The following is a 23,349-nucleotide window of genomic DNA, read 5'->3' as shown; positions in this document are numbered from 1 at the left end:
GAGGATGCTCCAAATTGTGAGGTGGCCCATTCATCTCAATTAGATGTTCTCAGTTGATTAATGAAAATGAATACAGTCTGTGATGTGTGAACTGCTCCATTCGTGTCAGTAGATGTTCTCAACCCCTCTCCTCACTGCTGGAGCACCTATGATATATGCCCAGCATGCCAGTTCTCCACTGCTTGCTACAAAGTCGACAGTGAATTCTTGGCATGTGCCCTTGGTACTCACATTTTCAAATTCACATCTAAAGAGGCAAGGTTTCCCGGGACCCGGCAGGCAAGGGGGTGGAGGAAAAGTAGTGCGAAAGTGTCAGACCCTCCTAAAAGGAAAAGGACAAAAAAACCCAGATCCCAGCTCAGATGAGAGGGGTGAGGGTTCAGGGTGGAACCAGGTTTCTGTAGATGGGCAGATTCCTTCCTGATCATGCCACTTATAGAGGCATGGAGAGAGGCTCAGACACTCTCCAAAAGGCTACTCCCCCGTATTGCTGCTCAGAGGAGGAGAACATGAAGGGGGGTATCAGACCATCCTCCAGAGACTGGGGCTAGCCCTTCTGCACCCAGTTAATAATACACAGACTAAGGCCTGTCATCATCCCATCTCCGTCCTCATTTACCCCCTACTTTTATTTCCATTCCCTTTTGCACCAGTAATCAATTTTCCCTCCTAATTAGCATTTGCATTTGTAATTTAGATTCTATTCCAAAATAATTTCAGCACCTTCTGAACATTCGCCCGTACACAGACTATGTTTCCCCAAAATGATAAACCCTTTGACCAAGGCAGATTGTAGCAAGATGCTGCCTTTTTTTATTTCAGATTGCTGACAAGAGTTGGATTTGCACTTACAATGCCTATGCAGTGTTTGATGACCTGAACATTCTCCCTTGACCTATTCAAGGCCAGTAAATCAGATTAGTTTTCAACTCCCTCCGCCTTTCTCTTTACACATGCACAATAATCCATTTGGTTCATTATCCTTGCAACTGCTTGTGGTGCACCTAACTGGAGAACTAAAGTTTCTACATCCTAACATTGTTATCTGATTTCCCCTAAAGGCATAGTGGGTGTCATGTACACTGTTAAGTTAACTCTCAACATTTGAGCTCCTGCTGCAGTGATCTCAGTCCTAGTTTAATCTTTAGCCACATGCAAGAAGTTGTTGTCTGGCCATACCGAAAGAACAGGAAACACTTGATATAGTTATAACTAAGCTGTAATTTTATGGTTAGATGGCTGAGACTGCCTGGCAGGTAAAAGAGTACAGTAAAGGTAACTCCACAACCATTTCAACATCTACCTGAGGGCTTTTGCCACCCCCCTTTTTCCATCCAGCTCCCCCAGCCAACTTGTCAGTTGGACCTTTTCATCCCTCCCTCAAACAAGAGTTCAGGTGAATTATAAGGAAGGGGGGAGATGGATTCCTGCCGAGTCAGTCATAGAGTCCGAAACAACCCCCTGCTGATTGTTCTCCTTTAATAATCACTTCCTTTTTTAAGTCCTTTACCAAGCCATTTATCCGGTGACTATATCCCTCTCCTGTACTTGCACAGATATCTGCCCCACACTAGCATAATGAGTTGTGATGTCATAGCCTAACTCTCTTCCCTACTCACCATAATAAAGCCCTCCTGAACCAACTGTGGGGAAGGTGAAAAAATCCCCTGACTCCCTTGTGGCAAATCTGGTGATGAGGGAGAAATTCCCCTTGGAAAGAGTGGCTAGCCTGATACCTACAGCAAGTCAGGAACAAAGTTGGTATTCTGCTAACCCCCATAGAAGGAAAGGTGGGTGCTTCTCCACCTGCTCCAAGTAAAATTGGTGTGTCCCAATGATTCTGGCCCCTGGGGGTTTGAATCAACATCACCATTCTGCCCCACTTTACCTCTACAGGAGCTACTGAGGGTCTCTCTCGTTCCCCACCTATAAAGCACTTCCCCTGGCATGCCAGACAACACCTCCACCGTTAGGGTTGCCAACCCTCCAGGGTTGGCCTGGACTATCCATGAATTAAAGATAAACTTTAATTAAAGCTTATGTCATGTGATTAAATATCCAGGAATACATCCAATCAAAATTGGCAACCCTACCCCTCACTTAAGGTGCAGTGCAGTCATTGCCCAAACATGTCAAATTTAAGAAAAACTGTTTTATTCATGGGTCTATATCTCAGGAACCTTTTGCTTAAGTGCCTGCAAATTGGGATCACTAACCAAATCTTATACCAACATCTCAGACACACATTTTCAAGGCAATTCAAGTAATGATGCAGATTTGAGAGCACATAAAACAGTCAAGCTTTTAAAAGAAAGTTGGTCTTCACTTTTACTGTAGCTGAGCTGATGTCCTGATTAAATGACATCATTAGTACCTAAAATGAAGTGTAAGAAAAGCCATTTCTTGCCTTGCATTTGGTGTTAATAATATGATGTCATCTAACTGTCACAAGAGACACCTGAGGGTTTGAACTTTCAGTTCACCTTAAAGCACTTTTCATCTTATTATTAAACATTTATTCAGAAGAACATTGCTAATTTGCACTAATGCCTGGAATTTTTATTAGAGATCACTAAATTTTGCAGTTTAGCAAGTAAGTGAATAAACATAATGAAAAAACCTCAAAGATACTGCCTTTCAGAATTTACTTTGTTCATGTCTTTGAGAAGTTTATTTTCATTTTAATTAATTATGATAATTAGGATATATTAGAAAATATTCTGTAGTACAGTTTGTGAAAGAGAAGAAGTTTCAGCCATAGGAGAGCTCACTAAAGCACTTTCCAATAATATCTTTGCTGAGAACAGGCTGGAGATTGCTTTTTGTGTGTATGGATTGGAAAGTGTTTGGATTAGCGAAGTATGAAATTGGACAGGTCTCTTAGCCTAATTTATATATTTACATAGGGTGAAATTTGTAGAGCTGAAAAAAGCCCTCTGAACCACTTCAACCATTCTTTGGGTCTGAGTAAGATGATACATGTCCATGCATGTGGGGGATCTTTACTCTCCTTGTAAATGATGGAGGGTATTGTGCATGAAATGTAATACATAAGTGAATGCATAGCACTTGAAAAAAAATCTGAAACTAAATTAGCAATAATAGCATGGCTTCTCTGGAACAAAGGGTGATGGATGTCCCTATACCCACTGAAATCTTTCCTCTTACATCTCAGATCTTCTTATTCTTCATTCATATTCTTTAATATCTTCTTTTCTAGCAATTCCAATTGTTTCTCTCTCTCATATTTTACCCTGAAATTATTGATTAATAATTGCCAATAATGGGTGGACCTCACACAGGTTGGATGACTGCTAAATTTCACTTCAGCCTATAGATGTTTGGATGATTATTTGAATTTAACCTAACAGCAGCCTCTTTGCTGATTCTGGCTTATGTCATATTTACATTTTCCATGTCACTAAAGCTTTATATTATTTGCATCCCAGAGTACATGATATGTCTTAGAAGCAAGCTACGGGAATACAGGCAGTCCCCGGGTTACGTACAAGATAGGGACTGTAGGTTTGTTCTTAAGTTGAATCTGTATGTAAGTCGGAACTGGCGTCCAGATTCAGCCGCTGCTGAAACTGACCGCCAGTTCTGACTTACATACAGATTCAACTTAAGAACCCCAAGCTTCCCCAAGTCAGCTGCTGCTGAAACTGATCAGCAGCTGATTCCAGGAAGCCTGGGGCAGAGCAACTCTGCCTCCTGCTTTCTGTAGTCAGCGCTGGTCAGTTTCAGCAGCGGCTGACTTGGGGACGCCTGGGGCAGAGCAGGTGGGGTGCTGCTGGGTTGCTCCAGTAGCACGGCTCCTTGCTCCTCGGCGCTACTGGACCAACCCAGCAGCACCCCAGCTGCTCTGCCCCAGGCGTCCTGATTCAGCCACTGCTGAAACTGACCAGCAGCAGCTGAATCAGGACCTGGGGCAGAGCAGCTGGGGTGCTGCCGGGTTGGTCCAGTAGTGCGCAGAGCGGGGCTGCAGGACCAATCGGCAGCGCCCCAGCTGCTCTGCCCCAGGATCCACAACAAAAGCCTGGTCTGCTGCGGGGGGGGCTGTGCCCCCCCCAGCAGACCAGGGACACGGGGAGCAGAGCCGCAGCAGCAGCGGGGTGCCGCGCCTCCTGAGGCTTTGCTCTGGCAAAGTCTCAGAGGCGGGGGACCCCGCCGTGGCTGCGGCTTCAGTCCCAGTGCCTGTGGTCTGCTGTGGACCGTCCCCAGCAGACCACAGGCACCGGGAGCGAAGCCGCAGCAGCGGCGGGTTCCCGCGCTTCTGAGGCTTTGCTCTGGCAAAGCTTCAGAAGCGCGGGAACCCGCCGCTGCTGCGGCTTCAGTCCCGGTGCCCCTGGTCTGCTGGAGACGGTCTCCAGCAGACCAGGGGCACCAGGAGCAGCTTACGAACGGGGCTTTCTTGCCCCGGAGCTCGCAGGTAGCAATCCGCCACCTCGACCTCCGGGGCGAGAAAGCCCCGTTCGTAAGTGCGGATCCGACATAAGTCGGATCCGCGTAAGTCGGGGACTGCCTGTAACGGATTTTTCAGTTTGCTGGTAATTCTGAAAAATTTTGGGTTGAATTTAAAGTAAACCTTTTCAAAATTTTTGACAACTCCAAAGGTTAAAAAAAACATTGGGTTCTTTGATCTGAAACGCAATGTTCTGTTTTAGTTTTTAACACCTTAATTTGTTTTTGAATATTCAATAAAATGTAAAGGAAATTTTGAAATGAACAGTCATTTTGAATGCCAAATTCAAAACGTTTGATTTTAAAAATGTCAAAATGACATGTTTCAGGTTTTATTCAGAATTTTGTTTTTAGGCTTTTTTTCCCCTAACTGAAACAATTCAGAGAAACAGGCCTGAATTTGCAGACTGTTTCGGTGTTGCTGAATGTGCTTTTCTTGTTGAAAAGTGTTGTTCCAAAATTTTTGCCTAGCTCAACTCAAAACACCAGGGCAAGTGAGAATTAAATATCCCAGGAGCCTCACAGGCTCACTGTGCACTCTGGTGCACAACTGCAGAGAGAAGCCACATGCTGCTGGGAAATAGATTCTCCAGCTGCTTCCTTCAATATCAGAGAAGTTGACAGACCTGCTGGGCTTTGCCACTGGCATTAGACCTTCCAAATTATTTGGATTTTCTTGTGCCTACAATATCAAGTTGGGAGCCACCTGAGAGAGAACTTTTATGGAGCAAGGGGAGAAATACCAATGTATCAAACTAATCCAGACCAAAAATGATTGAATAGGTGAAAAGTCAGTTTCTTGTTTCTCCTGAGATAATTCTTATGCATCTAATTACAATATTCTTCCAGAATAGTGATAGAGATGTAGCCGTGTTAGTCTGGGGTAGCTGAAGCAAAATGCAGGACAATGTAGCACTTTAAAGACTAACAAGATGGTTTTTTAGATGATGAGCTTTCGTGGGCCAGACCCACTTCCTCAGATCAAATAGTGGAAGAAAGTAGTCACAGCCATATATACCAAAGGATACAATTAAAAAAAATGAACAAATATGAAAAGGACAAATCACATTGCAGAACAGGAGGAGGATGCGGGGGGGGGGGGGGGAGGAAGGAAGGTAAGTGTCTGTGAATTGATGATATTAAAGGTAGTGTCTTCTATAGACAACCACCTAACCTCAAGATGATTCTTACCAACCACCACAGGACATACCACACTAATACCAACCCTGGTACCTTCCCTTGCAACAAACCCCGTTGCCAGCTTTGTCCACATATTCACTCTGCTGACACCATTATTGGACCTAACCAAGTGAGTTATAAGATCAAGAACACATATTCCTGCGCATCCAGAAATATAATCTATGCTATCATGTGCCGAAAGTGTCCGTCTGCTATGTACATTGGACAAACATCTCAGACACTTCGCCAAAGGATTAATGCCCACAAAACAGATATCAGACAAGATCACAAAGAGAAAACAGTTTCTTGCCATTTTAACCAGAAAGGACACTCTCTCAATGACTTAACCACCTGCATTCTGCTACAAAGACCTTTTACATCTGCACTTGAAAGGGAATCCTCTGAACTGTCATTCATGTTAAAATTCGACACTTTCCAAAAAGGACTCAACAAACATTTGAACTATCTCAGCCATTATCAAGATAGTTTCCCCAATTATCACCTCTAATACCATTAACTCACAAACATCCCACTCTCCCTACCTCTAATATCATCAATTCACAGACACTTACCTTCCTTCCTTCCCCCCCCCCTGCATCCCCCTCCTGTTCTGCAATGTGATTTGTCCTTTTCATATTTGTTCATTTTTTTTAATTGTATCCTTTGGTATATATGGTTGTGACTACTTTCTTCCACTATTTGATCTGAGGAAGTGGGTCTGGCCCACGAAAGCTCATCATCTAATAAACCATCTTAGTCTTTAAAGTGCTACATTGTCCTGCAATATTCTTCCAGTGTCAGCACTGGGCATTAGTTGCTTAATATACTTCATTCTGGCTCTTCCAAACTCATGAATGGTCATTTTTCATGTGAAGTTGCCAGAGTCTACCAGTCATCTTGGTCCACGTTTTTTTCCGGCATCAACACTGAGTGCAGCCAGAAGATTTTTAGTGCCTTTTGAAAACTAAGCTCTGCAGGCCCATAACTTTGTCCGGATGCTCAAGATTATCTCTTCATCTCCACTTTGACCCTTCCAATACCAGAAATAAAATTCCTTCTTTCAGAAATGTTCAGCACCGCCTGTCCTCCCAATAAGAATACACAATTGTATTTAACACGAATAAAGCAAAATCAAAAGGCCTGTAAATCAGATTGTTTTCAGTTACACCAGTGTCAAACCACAATAACTCCAGCGAAGATGACAGGGCCAATTCTGATTTGTCACCTGACCTGTTCAGAACAGCAGGGGCAGATATAGGGCAGGGCGAACGGGGCGGTCGCCCTGGGCCCCGCGCTTCAAAAAGCCCCGCGCATGCGCCGTGGCGCCACCGCGCATGCGCATGGCATCACTGTGCATGCGCTGTGGCAAAGGGGGGGCCCCGTGGAATTATGCTGCCCGGGGCCCTGCAAAACAGTCATCTGCCCCTGCAGAACAGAATCTGGCTTTTATATCCCAAAGTTTGTTGTCTGTTTCTCAGTATTTTGGTCTTTGTCTCCACTACAAAGAATTTGTTGGTATAGCTATACCATCAATCCCTTTTAGTGGAAATGCAGATTGTACTGCCAAAAGAATGCTTTTGTCAGTATGGTGTATAACAGTTCCCCTAATAAAATAAGCTGTACTGGTCAGAGCTCCCCCTTCACTCCCACACTCCAATAAAGTTTTTGCTGCATTAGGTAGTTATGAGTGTGATTTTCTTATATCCTATTTGACATCTCTGCTGATAACATTTTTACCTGGAGAGCAGGCCTTTCATACACAGGTTACTCACCCACATCAAAGGGCTCTCAGACCCCCTTATTTCAGAAAGTGTCTGTTTCCTTGGATGAAGGGTTGGTTTTGCATATTTATTTTAAATAGTTTAAATTGATCACTATTGTATATTATAGCATCATTCTATATCCTTTCCTGTGTCAAAAGGGGCTTATGCAATGTGTAAGCATGGGAATTTCAAGTAGGATTTATTTTACCTCTGCATTAGGCAGTGATATAGACACTGTTTTGGGATACTGTGCCCAGTTATGAGGTCCATAATTCAAAAAAGATGTTGAAAAATTGGAGAGGGATCAGAGAACAGCTTTGAAAATGATTAAGGCTTAAAAAACCTGTATTGTAGTGATACACTAAAGGAGCTGAATCTGTTTAGCTAACAAATAGAAGGTAAAAAGGTGACTGGATTAGTCTTTAAGTGCCTATAGGGAAAACAAATATTTAATAATGGGCTCTTCAGTCCAGCAGAGAAAGGTATCATCATCCAGTGGCTGGCTGGAACTTGAAGTTAGACAAATATTCAGACTGGAATTTAGGCACACACTACAATTGACAAGTATTTTTTCTCTCCCCTTCTCCCTTCTTTTTCTTTTATAAATGTGGAAGGTTCCCCATTTTTCCTCACTCATCTGAGGAAGTGGGTTTTTCCCATGAAAGCTCAAGATACTATATATCATATGTATATTTTGTTAGTCTCTAAGGCCATGTCTACACTGGGGAGTTATTTCAAAATCCCCTTATTTAAAAATAACAAGGCGAGTGTCCACACAAGCCTGTTATTTCAAAGCTATTTTGAAATAATGGACTTGCTATTTTGAAGTAATAACTCCTGCTTGTCATGAGGAATAACGCTTATTTCAAAATAGGGTTAGTGAAGACGCTCTGCTGCTGTGATTTTGAAATAATTGGCTTCTAAATGCCTTTCACAGCTGCCCTTGTAGCCACTGTGGCCACACACCAGACAACGCCAATGCTCCCATTTCTCCTCCAGTCTTTAAAGCTGCAGGCAGAAGGAAAAGGGCTTGTGGCATAACCCGAGCACTGCCAGCCCCATGCCACACATATGCTTGTCTATGAGACACCAGAGCGCCCTCCAAGCCCTCCATGGCAGCCAGCACATCTGCAGCCACCTCTGAAGCCCCTCTTCAGTGGGGTCCAGGCTTCCTGTATAGGGCTTTATAAGTCAGGGGAGCAAAGAGTAGGCTGTATTGCCCAGGATGCAGATGGGCATGTCCACCTCCCTGACCCTGATGGTGCAGTTGGGGATAAAACTGCTGGCGCACATTCCATGGAAGAGGCTTAAGTTCCTTCAGATGCGAGTGTCATGCACCTTCTCTGACTACCCAACATCTGTGAACCAGCCCTTTTGATCCACAAGGGCTTGCAGCATGATGGAAAAGTTCCTCTTCCTATTTATTTAGTTGGAGGCATGGTGGTCAGGGTCAGCATAGGGATGTGGGTGCTGTCAATGCCTGCTCTCCTCCCCTCTCCCGCCCGCAGTTGGGGAAGCCCATGGCAGCAAAGCCAGTGATGATGGGATCGATGTTGCCCAGGGTGATGACCCTCCACAGCAGGATGGCGTTGATGTCCCTCGCCACCTATAGAATCATAGAATCACAGGGTTTCAAGAGCCCTTGGGAGGTCACCGAGTCCAACCCTCTTCCCAAAGCAAGATCCACCCCAACTAAACTGTCCCAGCCAGGGCTTTGTGAAGCTGAGACTGAAAAGTCTCTAGGGATGGAGATTCCATCACCTCCCTGGGGAACCCATTTCATTGCCTCACTACCCTCTTAGGGAAATAGTAAAAGAGTGAAACCTGCATGAGCATGGCCCTGACCAAACTGGTTTTCTGGCATGGTGAGCTTCCAAAGTGCGATGCCAACGTGCTTCTAGAGGGAGATGCTGGGTCTCATCTTGGTGTCCGATTGCCAGAGGGCAGGGGTGAGCCACTCACAGAGCTCCAGGAAGATGAATTTCCACATATGGAAGTTCTGGAGCCACTGCTGGTCGTCCCACCACTGCATGATGATGCGGTCCCAGGAGTTGGAAATGGCATCCTGCCACCAGAAGCAGTGTTGAATGGTGTGCATTGGTGGATGTGAGGGAATGTGATGCATTATGAGCATCAAGGCCTGGATGAGGAGGTTCCCCAGCCTGTGCTGGTCGTCATCCTCCTACAGCACCACATGGGCAGTCTTCATGAACTGTGACATGAGGCGCAGCAGGAAGCCCAAGAGCCTGGCCCTGCTTTGCAGCAGCTCCAGCTCCATGATGAGAGTGCCATGGTATCTGCCAGGGCAACCAGAGTATGCGGCATGACTTTGCTGTCCCTCAAGGGGATAGGCAGTGCAGAAGAAGAGTTTCAAACGCAGTTGTAGAGAGGAACCCCTTTAAGCATGAGACTCAGCTGGCCTCAGGAAGCAGGTACAGGAAGTGACTGCTTCTCTTGATGGTCTTCTCAGAGTGCTTCTTGGGGGCTTTAAATGCAATTCAGGGTCCAATCAATATGGATGCGCTATTTTGATATAATTCTGTGCTATTTTGATGGTGCCTTATAGTGTGAACGCACTGTTTTGAAATAGTTATTTCAGGAGTTATTATTTTGAAATAACTTATTTCAAAATAATTTCCCAGTATAGATATAGCCTGAGTAGCAACAAGGACTACTTGTTGGTTTTTTAAAGTTACAGACTAACAAGCCTACCCCTCTGACATTTTTGACAGTGAAAGTAATGAACCATTGGAAGAATTTACTAAAGGCTGTGGTAAGCTTTCCATCACCGACCATTTTAAAATCAGGATTGGGTGGTTACTAAACAATCTGCTCTGGAAATTATTTTGGGGCAGTTCCATGGCCTGTGCTATATAGGAGGTCAGTCTAAATGAATACAATGATCCCTTCTGGCCTTGGAAGCTATGAATAACTACAGTATGTATCAGATACTAATGACTGAGACTGTCTCTGGACATGTTTATATGGTGGGGTAATGTACTTTATGAGGAGTTATTTCTAACATGCTATAAAGTGTTGCATGGTACTTGAGCCATATAGAACCCGTGAGTCCTCACTAAAGTTTCATTAGTATGCTTTAACAACATACTACTTAAAACAGTACTACAGTAAAGAGTTCTAGGGAACCTTTAATATACACCAGCAAGGTCTACATAGGTCACTTCAGAAATAACTCCCTATAAAGTATCAGAGGGGTAGCCGTGTTAGTCTGAATCTGCAAAAGCGATGAGGAGTCCTGTGGCACCTTAAAGACTAACAGATTTAATGGAGCATAAGCTTTCGTGGACAAAGACCCACTTCATCAGATGCATCCTGCAGCAAAAAAACTTCAAAATCAGACTTCAAAGAAAAACTGCTGAGCTACAGTTCATCTGCAAATTTGACAGCATGGCTGCGTCTAGACTGGCATGATTTTTCGCAAATGCTTTTAACGGAAAAGTTTTTCCCTTAAAAGCATTTGCGGAAAAGAGGTCTAGATTGGCACGGACGCTTTTGCGCAAAAGCACTTTTTGCGGAAAAGCGTCTGTGCCAATCTAGATGCGGTTTTGCTCAAGAAAGCCCCGATCGCCATTTTCGCCATCGGGGCTTTTTTGCACAAAATAGTTTTTACCTGTCTACACTGGCCCTCTTGTGCAAAAGCATTTGCGCAAGAGGGCTTATCCCTGAGCAGGAGCATCATAGTATTTGCGCAAGAACACTGACAATTTTACATTAGATCGTCAGTGTTCTTGCGCAAATTCAAGCAGCCAGTGTAGACAGCTGGCAAGTTTTTCCGCAAAAACAATTGCTTTTGCGCAAAAACTTGCCAGTCTAGATACAGCCCATCAGTTTAGGATTAAACAAAGACTGAATGGCTAGCCAACTACAAAAGCAGTTTCTCCTCTCTTGGGGTATGTCTAGACTACATGCCTCTGCCGACAGAGGCATGTAGATTAGGCTACCCGGCATAGGAAAATGAAGCAGCGATTTAAATAATTGCCGCTTCACTTAAATTTAAATGGCTGCCACACTGAGCCGATCATCTGTTTGTCGGCTCAGCGCACTAGTCTGGACACTCCGCGGTCGACATCAAAGGCATTTGTTGACTGCCCCGGTAAACCTCATCCCACGAGGCATAACGGGGCAGTCAACAAATGCCTTTGATGTCGACCGCAGAGCATCCACATTAGCGCGCTGAGCCAGCAAACAGCTGATCGGCTCAGCACGGCAGCCATTTAAATTGAAATAAAGTGGTGATTATTTAAATCGCTGCTTCATTTTCCTATGCCGGGTAGCCTAATCTACATGCCTCTGTCGCCAGAGGCATGTAGTCTAGACATACCCTTGGTGTTCACACCTCCACATCAGCTGCTAGAAATGGGCCTCATCCTCCCTGACTGACTTGACCACATTATCTCTAGCCTTACTCTTGATTGGTACTCTTTTCTTATGCCTGTATATTTATACTTGCTGCTAGAATGTCCACTACATGCACCTGATAAAGTGGGTCTTTTCCCATGAAAGCTTATGCTCCAATAAATCTGTTGGTCTATAAGGTGCCACAGAACTGCTCGTTGCTTTTCCTTATAAAGTGCATTACCCAACTGTGTGTAGACAAACCCTCTGTTACATACAGTACTGTTCGTAGACCACTGTTCTAGATAAGGAAACGATGCCAGTAAGGGAATGATTCCTCTTGTTCCATTTTCACCATTTTCTCTCTGCTTTTACACTTATGTTTCCCTTGCACAATTTTGCTTGTAGAAAAAGAACAATAATACGCACATCAGAACCTTGAATGCCAACTAGGAATTCAGAAGTAAAGAGGAATAAAATCATGTGGAGACATTCCTCCTTCACAGTTCTTTTTCTGAATGAAATGATATCTATTAGCTCTCACAATGAAATCTCAGTTCTTCACTTATGTGCTTGATAAATAAATCTTACCTAAAAAATATGAAAGCTATAAAATACTACATGCACGTTTGATTCCCCTCCCCCGTGTTTTAAAGAAGTATGGCAAAATGTTTTTGACATGTGGCTAAAGAGTGATTCCAGGCTGAGGATGTGGTCTGCAATTCTATCAGGGTTGTTCGATTGTCTTGTCGACAAGTTGTGTTGCCTGAGGCTGACAATTGTTTGCTGCTTTTCCGTCATCTCTTACACTTCATTTGGGGAAGACAGACTCAGTTATTCTGCTTTGTGCTGGGCTTGTCTTCAGCCTCTGTCTCTATTAACGGGTGGTGACAGTAGGAGCAAATCGAAGTAGGTGACTGCATGGTTGGCTATTGCACTGTAGCATAGCTGCCACAAAGAAGGTTTTTAAGATTTATATTGTGAGAAGATTCAAGAAATACTTCAAGGACTACAAATCTGTGATATTAGGCTAAATTTCCTGGGAGAAGACTTGTATCTAATGAAGAAGCCATCCCAGATGACAATAACTGAATAATTATCAGTAACATATACTTTAAAGTGTTTGAAGCCATTTGGTCTATTTCATGATCCATTCTAAACATTAAAGTATCAAGGTTCCTTAAATCATACTTTAGTCAAAAAAGTGTAGTTGGATAGATTGTTTCCCAAGTTTCATCCTAATGTCAGTGAAAACAGTGAATCCCTAAAGTAAAATGTTATCTTATCCTAAACTTTAGGATTACTACTGGTTGCTATTGTAATGCACACTAGCTAAATGGAATTATGAACTGAATATACCTATATATTTATAACTTTGTCAATAGCAATGCCCTGTTTGCTAATTATTTCTTGGTTTATGTTGCAATAGCAACAAAACGATATGTTTGGTTTTGTATACTTGATAGTATCATATGATATGATATTTTTAATATTACAAACTCAATAGACTAATTTTAATAGATCCAAAAAATTATTAGTAAAATAAATTACTGGATTCTTCTACCCATGAGGGGTCCCCGTGAATGCTTCACAGTAGGTGTCGGGCTTGTCCCGGCGCCGCAATTTGGAGATTTTCAAAAGCCGTTGTCAGCCGGGCCGCACATGCGCATATGGCGTCTCGTGCCTTTCGCACGCTTGGCTCGTTACACACGGCCCGGCTCCCACCAGTTCCTCATGACCGTCCTCAGCCGTGGACAGAGCTCTCCTCTTCTCTTCTCCCCTCATCTCTTCACAGAAGATGAACTTGCTGGTTTCTGTAAATAGTTCAGTTTATACATAAGTTATTCATTAAAGGTTTCATTCTTACTTAATTTTCAAAAAAAAAAAAAAAAGCAGATAGATATTACAGTGTTTAATGGGCCACAGCTTTGCCTCCTCTCTGGGCTGCTTGTGGCCGCTTGGCTGAAGCCCAAAGCATGAAAGAAAGACTGCCTGAGCACAATGCCTGGTTCACCAGGATTCAAGAAGTGCTCTCATTGCCATGAGGTGATTCTGGCCTCTGATGGCCATTCGCAATGCATAAGGTGCCTGGGGGGAGGAGCACATACTACAGAAGTGCCCCCACTGTTGTAAACTGGCGGCGAGCGGTGGCAACCACATTACAAAGACACCGACAGCACCCACCCTGCCAGAATGATCGGCACCAATGTTACCGGCATGGTCAGAACCTCAACCACTGGCACCAAGTCACCACAGCGCTGACACCGAGGCTCTGGAGTCAGTATCGATACCGTCAGAGACGTGGTGCGAATGTTAGGCACCTGCATCGGCACTGGCAGATATTCCACCGGCACCGGCAGACATGGCATTGCCACTGGCACCAAAGAAAGCGCAGGACAAGACTAGGGTAGATAGGAGTAGCATATCTTCATCACCAACCTTTTCTCCTGGACCCTCACCATCACCTCCGTTTCACCGCTCACCCCTGCAACGGATTTATAGGCACCACAGCCCTAGGGACCAACATTACCCCCTACGGAGTCCTTACTCACGACATGCACGCTCATCATGCCCCCATGAGGAGGAATATTACAGATGGCACTCCTATTCTCCAGCTTCCTACTACAGACACTCCCCGTGCTACTTTTATTTCCCAAGGTGCTCGCTGCATGCCTCCTGCAGCAGACAATACAGCAGTATTCGCTCATCCAGGCACTCCTTGCCGTATTACTCATAGCCTCACTACGACCATCAATCTGGGTCAGTGCAGTCCTCGGCTCATCACTATCAGCGCCAGTCCTATCATCATCCAATTGGCCCCGATCGCTCTCTGCCATGTCCTACACCCCCTCCAGACACTACAAGGAGCCGGGACCGCCAACCAATCTCTCCACCTTGGAGTCCTATAACAGTGACTTAACACTTGGAACTGGAGGAAGAACAACTCTCCGAGGCAGACGATCAGCCCCCAGAACCACCAACCTTGCACCACTCATCCTCCTCCCCAGACGAGGTGTTATTCCCAGCTGATACATCTCTGCCTGATGATTACAAGCAGTTTCAGGAGCTCTTTAGACGGGTGGCACAATCTCAGGAGGTCCACTTAGCTGAGGTACAAGCTAAGCAGTACCATTTCCTGAAGAACCTCCATCCTCAACAGAGCTCCAAAATTGCCCTCCTCATCGACGAGGCCATCATGGAGGCCGCTGAGCTTATCTGGCAAACTCTGACTTCTGTCCCACCTACCTGCAAGCAGGCAGACAAGAAGTATTTAGTCCCTGCTAAAGGCTCAGAGTTCTTGTTCAACCACCCTCAGCCCAATTCCCTAGTGGTAGATGTGGCACAGCAACGTGGAAACATGCACAGCTCCTTGCACAACTGTAACAGCAATTGCTATGAGGAGGTCATCCTGGTTTCCCTCAGCTGCGGTTCCAAGAGAGCTTCAGAGTAAGGTGGAGGACCTCCTGTTGGATAGGAAGAAGCTGTTCACGGAACAGACGGATGAGGTCCTCCATTCCAGAAAAGATTCCCTAACAACAGTCCATACACTGGGAATGTGCACACCGGCATTTAGGCAGAAGAAATATTTCCCATATCAGAGGAGATATGACTGTTCTTTCCAGACACAACAACAACATCAGTCCATAGAACAGCCCTGTATGAGACAACATTCGCAACGCAGGCACCCCCAGCCACCCAGTACGTCAAATAAACAACAAATTTGAGTGCTTGGTCGAGGACGTGCACCCAGTCCTTCATACAGAGACAGTTCATCAGGTCACCTGTCTTTTTCACCACCAGCTATTCTCCTTCCTGCCTCAATGGGCACACATTACATCAGACAGATGGATATTACAAGTCATACAAGAGGGGCTCACTATCCCTTCACATCCCTACCGCCCACCAACCCCCCAAACCCATCCCTCTTCAGGGACCCATATCATGAGGACGTCTTGAGCCAAGAGGTCCATCGTCTTCTGTCCATAGGGACCATAGAGGTCGTCCCAACCCAGTACAAAGGAAAAGGGTTTTATTTGCACTATTTCCTCACAGAAAAAAAGACAGGCAGATGGAGACCTATCCTCAACCTCTGGAAATTGAACAAATACCTAAGAAAAAAAAGGTTCAACATGGGGACCTTATCTATTATAATACCCGCCTTAGACAAGAATGACTGGTTTGAAGCCCTCTATCTCCAGGATGCCTACTTCCATATCACCATGCATCCAGCTCACAGATAATTCCTTCGCTTTACCATTGGCAACAATCATTTCCCATATCGTGTTCTGCCATTTGGCCTTATAGCCACCCCCAGAGATTTTTCCAAAGTTCTGGCAATTGTAGCAGCTCATCTGAGGCACAGAGGTATGATCATCTTCCCATATCTAGAAGACTGTCTTATAAAAGGGTGATCAAAGGCAGAAGCACTACATAGGATCATGTTAACCAGACACGCTTTTCAATCGCTCGGCCTGATCATCAATGAGCAAAAGTCCACAGCAGAACATACGCAACTCATAAATTTTATAGGAGTGAAACTGGATTCCACTACAGCCCGCGCATACCTATCTCACGAGCACTTCCAAGCCATTCAAGATTTAATCACCACTGTTGCGACTGCCCCTACAGTGCCAGTACTTACATGCCTTCATCTCATGGGACATATGGCCGCCACCCCTTTCGTGGTTCACCATGCGAGGCTCCATTTCTGTTGCCTGAAATACTGGCTGGCATCTGTGTATATCCCCACCAAACACAATGCGCTCAGGCAGGTAGCCCCTACCCACCCTCGTCTGCAAGTCACTATATTGGTGGACCAAACCTCAAAATCTGATGGCAGGCGTACTTTTCAACATCAACAACCATCCATGCAACTGACAACTCCCTTATCGGTTGGGGTGCCCACATGAACGGGATGACGACACAAGGGAGATGAGCAGCAACAGAGTCCACCTGCCACATAAACCTCCTGGAGCTCAAGGCAGTATTTCTGGCTTGCAAGCCTTTCCATGCCCATATTGCCAGTATGACCGTCAGAGTCCTGACAGACAGTATAGTGACCATGTATTATATCAGTAGATGGGGGTGCATATTCCCGATTGCTCTGTACACAGGCAGTCCACTTATGCAATCAGTGTGTTCAAAACAACATCACGTTAGTAGCTTCATACTTACCTGGCATGAGCGATGTGATGGCAGACTCTCTCAGCAGACACTTCCCACAAGATCACGAATGGGAGATCTGTGCCAATGTTTTCAATGACATCTTCCATACCTGGGGGTATCCTCAAATAGATCTCTTCACTACCTACAAGAACAGGAAGTGTCACCACTACTGCTCAAGGGTGGGCCATGGGAAGAGGACTCTTGGTGACGCATTGCTGGTCCCATGAGACGCACATCTGAGTTACGCCTTTCCACCTGTGGTGCTCATGCCCAGAGTATTGGAAAAAATCAATATGGACACAGCCAGAGTAATTCTCATCACCCCAGCTTGGGCAAGACAGTCGTGGTACCCATTTCTCAACTGGATGTCCCTGCAACCACCATGTTCCCTGCCCCTCCTCCCAGATCTCCTCTCTAGAACCATGGGTCTCTGCTGCATCCCAGGCTAGAGACGCTACACTTAATAGCGTGGCTCCTAGCTGTTTCAGAGCAGAGGAAAATCTCTGTTCCGATCGCATAAAGGCCGTGTTCTCACACAGCAGAAGAGATTCAACGAGAAGGACTTACCTAGATAAGTGGAATAGGTTCGCAACTTGGTGTAAGCACAACCATATTGAGCTGCATACGGCACCAATGCACCAGATCCTGGAGTATATTCTTTCTCTTGAACAGGCAGATTTTGCAGTCTCCATCCTATGAGTGCACTTATTAGCAATCAGTGCTTTTCACGGCACCATTCACGGCACCTCGGTGTTCACCTGCCCATTGACAAAAAGGATGTTGAAGGGCCTAATGATTCTCAAACCCCCACGTAGGCCTCAACTTCCCTCTTTGGATTTAGACTTAGTCCTCCGCACATTGATGTACCCACCCTTTGAGCCCATGGCCACTATGTCTCTCTCAATGCTAACCATGAAGATCGTCTTTCTTTTAGCGATTACATCAGCGTGCAGGGTTAGTGAACTAGCAGCATTGATGGCAACACCACCCTTCACAGTCTTCAGTAGAGATTCCTTGATTTTACACCCTCTTCCTGCCTTCATTCCCAAAGTTTGCTCACGTTTTCATATTAATGGACCTATTGTTCTCTGCTTCTTTCACCCAAAACTACATGCCTCCACCCAGGAATCACTACTCCATACCCTTGATGTTCATTGAGCAGTGGCTTCCTATATTGATAGGACATGAGACTGGTGCTAGACGGATCACTTATTACTTTCCATAGTGGTCCGATCTAAGGGCACCCCCTTGTCCTCTCAGTATGTCTCAAGGATTATTGTTTCCTGCATCACTACTGCTTACTCTGTTCATAACAAATCCCTCCAGCACTCACCAAGGGCGCATTCCACCAGAGCTATAGCCACGTCAACTGCCTTCATCAGAGGAGTCTCATTGCCTGACATATGCCTAGTGTCTACATGGTCCTCCAGTAACACCTTCATGAACCATTATGCAATAGTGCAGCGGTGGGCTGAGAATCCCTAACTCCGGAGCACATCCAGAGTACTGCTGTATAGTCACCTACTGTGGAGCACCCACGGGGACCACTCGAAGAAGAAGAAGTTACTCACCTTGGTGCAGTAATGATGATTCTTCAAGATGTGTCCCCGTGGGTGCTCCATGCCCCTCCCTCCTCCCCACTCCGAAGCTTTGTTTTTTTATCATTTCAGGTTTCCGGACGGCGAAAGGAACTGGCGGAAGCTGGGCTGTGCGCAACGAGCCAAGAACGCAAACGGCGCAAGACACATGTGCAGCCCGGCTGACAACGGCTCTTGAAAATCTCCAAACTGCGGCACCGGGACAAGTCCCACACCTACAGTGGAGCACCCACAGGGACACATCTTGAAGAACCATTGTTATTGCACCAAGGTGAGTAACTTCTTCTTCTTACCCTATTTGGAAAGGACATCATGCACTTGATTTTTGTAATATAAGTACTATCTTCTAATCATTTTTAGGAGCAAAGTTTTTTCTTATCAAAATGCGTGGGACTGGTCTTCTGATCCTAATCAGTGCTCCTACTGACACCAAATAAATTTCATTTGTCATACCAAGATGAATATTTACTAAATCTGTGGCATTAGTTGCATTATTCTTATTAATATACCTCACAACTGCTTGGCTAGCAACTGCTTTGTGTTCTATGAACACTGTGAAGATGTCAGTCTTAAAGAAGTTTGTTTCTTTCTCCATCCTCCATCAAAATTACACCACTTACAATCAATCTGCTTTATCTGATGTCCCAACTTTACGAGCAATTTTGGGGCCATTTGGCCTGTTATAAATTCTAGTGAGGCAGCTGTGCATTGTTGTGTGACAACAGTGACTGAATTTCTCTTCATCCTTGAAATGTTGTGGTCTTTAATGTCTATAACTGTGCAGCCATCTGCGACTGAAATTTTACCTGTCCCTCTGGATGACATTCAGGTTATTCTCTGGCTCGTCATGAATAATTACACTGGAGATAATAATTTTGTTTTCCTACATGTAGCACTGTCCATATTTTCACATCTGTCACCGCCACAAGAAATTTTAAAACTCAGACTTCTTTAACATCTTTTTAAGGCAAAATTAAGCTAATTTGATTAAGTACAATCAGTTATGGTGGTACATTTACATACAAAGCATTACATTGTTTTTCATGCACATTTTGAAAGCATGGATCAAGATAGGATTTAATCTGCTAAATACCCATGGGTAATGTTTCTTTATTTAAAAAGTATCATAGTATTGGATTTTAAAAAAAAAAGAGAAATAAAAATAACAATAATTGTATATCTCATCCTTTGACACATTAATACAGCCACAGCAAAGGCATTTGAAATTTTCCTGAACCAGTGTGTGCAGCTTGTATAGAAGGAAATTATGAAGATCCATTTCTTAATGGAGGAGGGTTAACACACATCTCCAAGCTAATGAGCCTTTGGCTTTTATTAGCAGAGTGGACTTTTGGGTCTCACAAAATCCATGGCCCAAGGAGACTTCCATTTTGCAGAAATTTAAAATGGGACATAAGATCTGCTGTTGCCTAATTATATGAATCATTACAGTTAGGGTTGCCAGATGGTTTCAACAAAAATACTGGACACACTTGACATTACATCACAATCTATATTACATTTTATTTAGAAAATACTGGTAATTTATATTTTCTCAATTTGTTTCCCGAACAGAAAGCTCAAATACTGGTCTGTCCTGTTCAAAACCGGACACCTGGCAACCCTAATTACAGTGACTTTTGTGCCTGATAAAAAGCAGAGACTGCAGAGTGATGGTCAGTGGTCTCTACTGACCAGCTTTTGGAAATGATCCAGTAACTATTTTCCCTTTTCTTGTTGGTCAACACTCACTGGGAGTTAGAGGATTGAAAACATTCACCCAATCCCTCTTTCTGATCATGATGGAAGATAATTAGTAGAAGAAAGAAGATTAAAAAAGACAATTGAATTGCTCTACTGAAAAATTGACTTTACAGTGATAAACTCCAGCTGAAGTTTTGGGTCATTTGTACATTACTGGCCTGTTAGTCAAGGAACAGGCCATGTGTGCCACATAGGTTTCAGGTGCTAAATGCCTCCCAACGGAATCCTTCCGGGAAGTCAACCTCTTCTTGCCATATGTCCTGCTGCTGGTATCTTAGGGATAGGAGAAACAGTGTGATTCCTAGCCTTCAGGAACCTTTGCAGATTCCGATTCCCAGTGAACAACAGTGTTGCAGACTCTTAGCCACCACATTGTATTGTGGTTCAAACTGAATCACAACTTTTGTAACTGGAAACCCTTGGAGAGGATTATTTGACCAGGGCAAAAAGACTTTTTCTGAAAAAAGAGAAGTTGCATTTATGACAGAAGTGAATTTTTCTAATCTTTTTTTTTTTTTTTTTTTTTTTGACTGCTAGTCATAAAGAGTAGAAGAACATGGGAAAATTTGTACCAGATTGTTTTCCAAAGCTGAATCTGGGTATTTAATTGTAGTAGAGTTTGTCACGTACAGATATAACAATGAGAGTACTGAACTAATGGAACAATATATCCAAGGTTGTGGTGGATTGTTCATCACTGACAGTTTGTAAATCAAGATTGGATAGTTAAAAATGATATGTTCAGGAGTTCTTTTGGGGACATTCTATGGCCTGTGTTATACAGGATGTCAGACCAGATGATCACAATGGTCCCTTCTGGCCTTGGAATCTAAGCAACAAAAAAAGAGGGAAATATGTAGTAATATAAAATACTACAGTAAATAATCTTAATATAGTCTCCTAAAGAGAACATGATCTAATTTTCTAAATCCTTTTAGGGATTTAAGGACCAATCCTTAAGCCCCTATATAGGCTGCAATTGCTCTTTATTAATATATTTAGGTTTTAAAGAGACATGTTCAAAGTTAACCTATAGGTATGAGAAACAAGAGCGCCAAAAAGCGCCTGTAGCACAGCCAAATTCTGACTATAGTCTGTTATATTTTGCGTATAAAATTGTCTTGTGAGATAAACATTTCCCCATGTTCAGAAATTCGTATTCTTATCCATTAACTAGAAAACGTACCTGGCACGGGCAAGGGGCTTGTGGAGTGTGTGTGTGTGTGTGTGTGTGTGTGTGTGTGTGTGTGTGTGTGTGTGTGTGTGCAGAAGTTAGGGCAGGGCCTTAGACATACGGGGAGGCAGGGCAGGATGCTAGGGGTGTGGGAGTGCAGGAGTCAGGGTGGGGAGTTGAGGAGGGGCTCAGGGCAGGAGCTGCAGATGTTAGGGGTACAAGAGTGAGCATGAGGGGTGAGGAAGGGCTCAGAGTCTCTCCCCCAGGCCTCCTGCCCAGCAGAGGCCTTTCCTCTCCCTTCTCCAGCCTGGCAGAGGCCTTTCCTCTCCTCATAACGCTGCCTATCCAGCAGGACTTTCTCTCTCCCCGGCCTTCAGCACTGTGGCCAAAGGCAGGAGTCAGGGTTTGGGACAGGGTGGCTACTTACCCAGTTTAGTGACAGGTAAGATGGTGGACTCTATCCCCAAATGACCATTCCCTTGGTGGTGTAACTGCCCGTTGTGGCCACTCTGTAGTATAGCTCTCTACTGTACTCGCTGCTCCCGGTGGCCATTGTGAGTATCACTTCCTTCCTCTCTGCTCCCTCCCTTTCTGTGTTATGGAAATATGTAGTAATGTTCCATTCCTGACACTTCCTGTTTTCTGGCACAACCAACCCCTGACCTTGCTTTAAGTTAGGATAAAAGGAAACCACACCAAATGTGGTGGTGCTAGCTCTTATTGTTTAAGAGGAGTTCTTGAACAAACAGAGTTGCAGACAGACAGACAGACAAACTTACAGATAGACACACTCTGAAATGTATTTAGAAATAAAAAGTCCAAGAGTGAGCTGTGTGTTTTAGAAAACAATAGCATATATAACCTTTACATGGGAAATCACTGTCTAATTAAGCACTGAACATTTACCTGTAAAAGAACAGTGTCTACATCTCTGTCAAAAAAGTGTCAATAGCTGTATTTATTTGCTCAAACAGATCTGACAGTAACTGTAGCAGAATCTGAAACATCAAATATTTGGCATCCACAATTCACACCTAATCACAGATACTGTTTTTTAATTGCTGTTGAATAAAATCATGTGGAAATTAGATTAAATGTTATTTTTTACAGCAAAGTTTGATCCTATTCTCCAGTATTTTGAAATGTAAAGAAACATTTTCTTTGCATTGCTTACAGTTAAGAAAACACGCACAGTGACTCATGGAAAAAAGTGATGAGCCATCTCTATCCTACCAAAAGATATTTCTACCTCTACTGATATTAATGTGAATTGTATCTGTGTATGCCAGAGTTGTATTTGTAGATTCCAGGTTGTATTTGTGATGATCTAGTCTGATCTCCTGTGTAATGCAGGCCATCAGACTTCCCCAAAATAATTCCTAGAACAGATCTTTTAGAAAACCAACCATCCAATTTTGATTTTAAAATTGCCAGTGATGGAGAATCCACCACAATCTTTGGTAACCTATTCAGTGATTAATTATCTTCACTTTTAAAAAAGGGATGCCTTATTTCTAGTCTGAATTTTTCAAGTTTCAACTTCCAGCAATTGATTTGTGCTATACCTTTCTTTGCTAGTTTGGTGAGCCCATTTTCAAGTATTTGTTGCCTAGATACAAAGTCCTTATAGACTGTTCAACTAAATAGATGGACTTTAAGAACTCAGCCTCTGTAAGTCACATATTCTAATTTTCTATACATTATTGTAGCTCTTCTCAAAACCCTCTCCAGTTTTTTAACATCCTTCTTGAATTGTGGACATCAAGACTGGACACAATATTCCAGGAATGGCTGCACCACTACTGAATACAGAGATTATATAAACTCTCTCCTCCTACTTGAGATTCCCCTGGTTCTGTGTCCAAAGATTGCATTCTCACTTTTG

General features: G+C 43.9%; 1 protein-coding gene across 1 annotated transcript in view; it reads left to right on the top strand.

Moving 5' to 3' along the window:
- Positions 1-23,349, top strand: part of BEND5 (BEN domain containing 5) — a 981,719-nt gene that overhangs the window by 249,453 nt on the left and 708,917 nt on the right. The window lies entirely within an intron of this gene.

This window comes from Pelodiscus sinensis, chromosome 9 (genome assembly GCF_052426305.1).
Source record: "Pelodiscus sinensis isolate ZL-2025 chromosome 9, ASM5242630v1, whole genome shotgun sequence".
NCBI classification, from domain to species: Eukaryota; Metazoa; Chordata; order Testudines; family Trionychidae; genus Pelodiscus; species Pelodiscus sinensis.
Note: the sequence above shows the minus strand (reverse complement) of the source record. Positions and strands in the feature narration are given on the sequence as shown.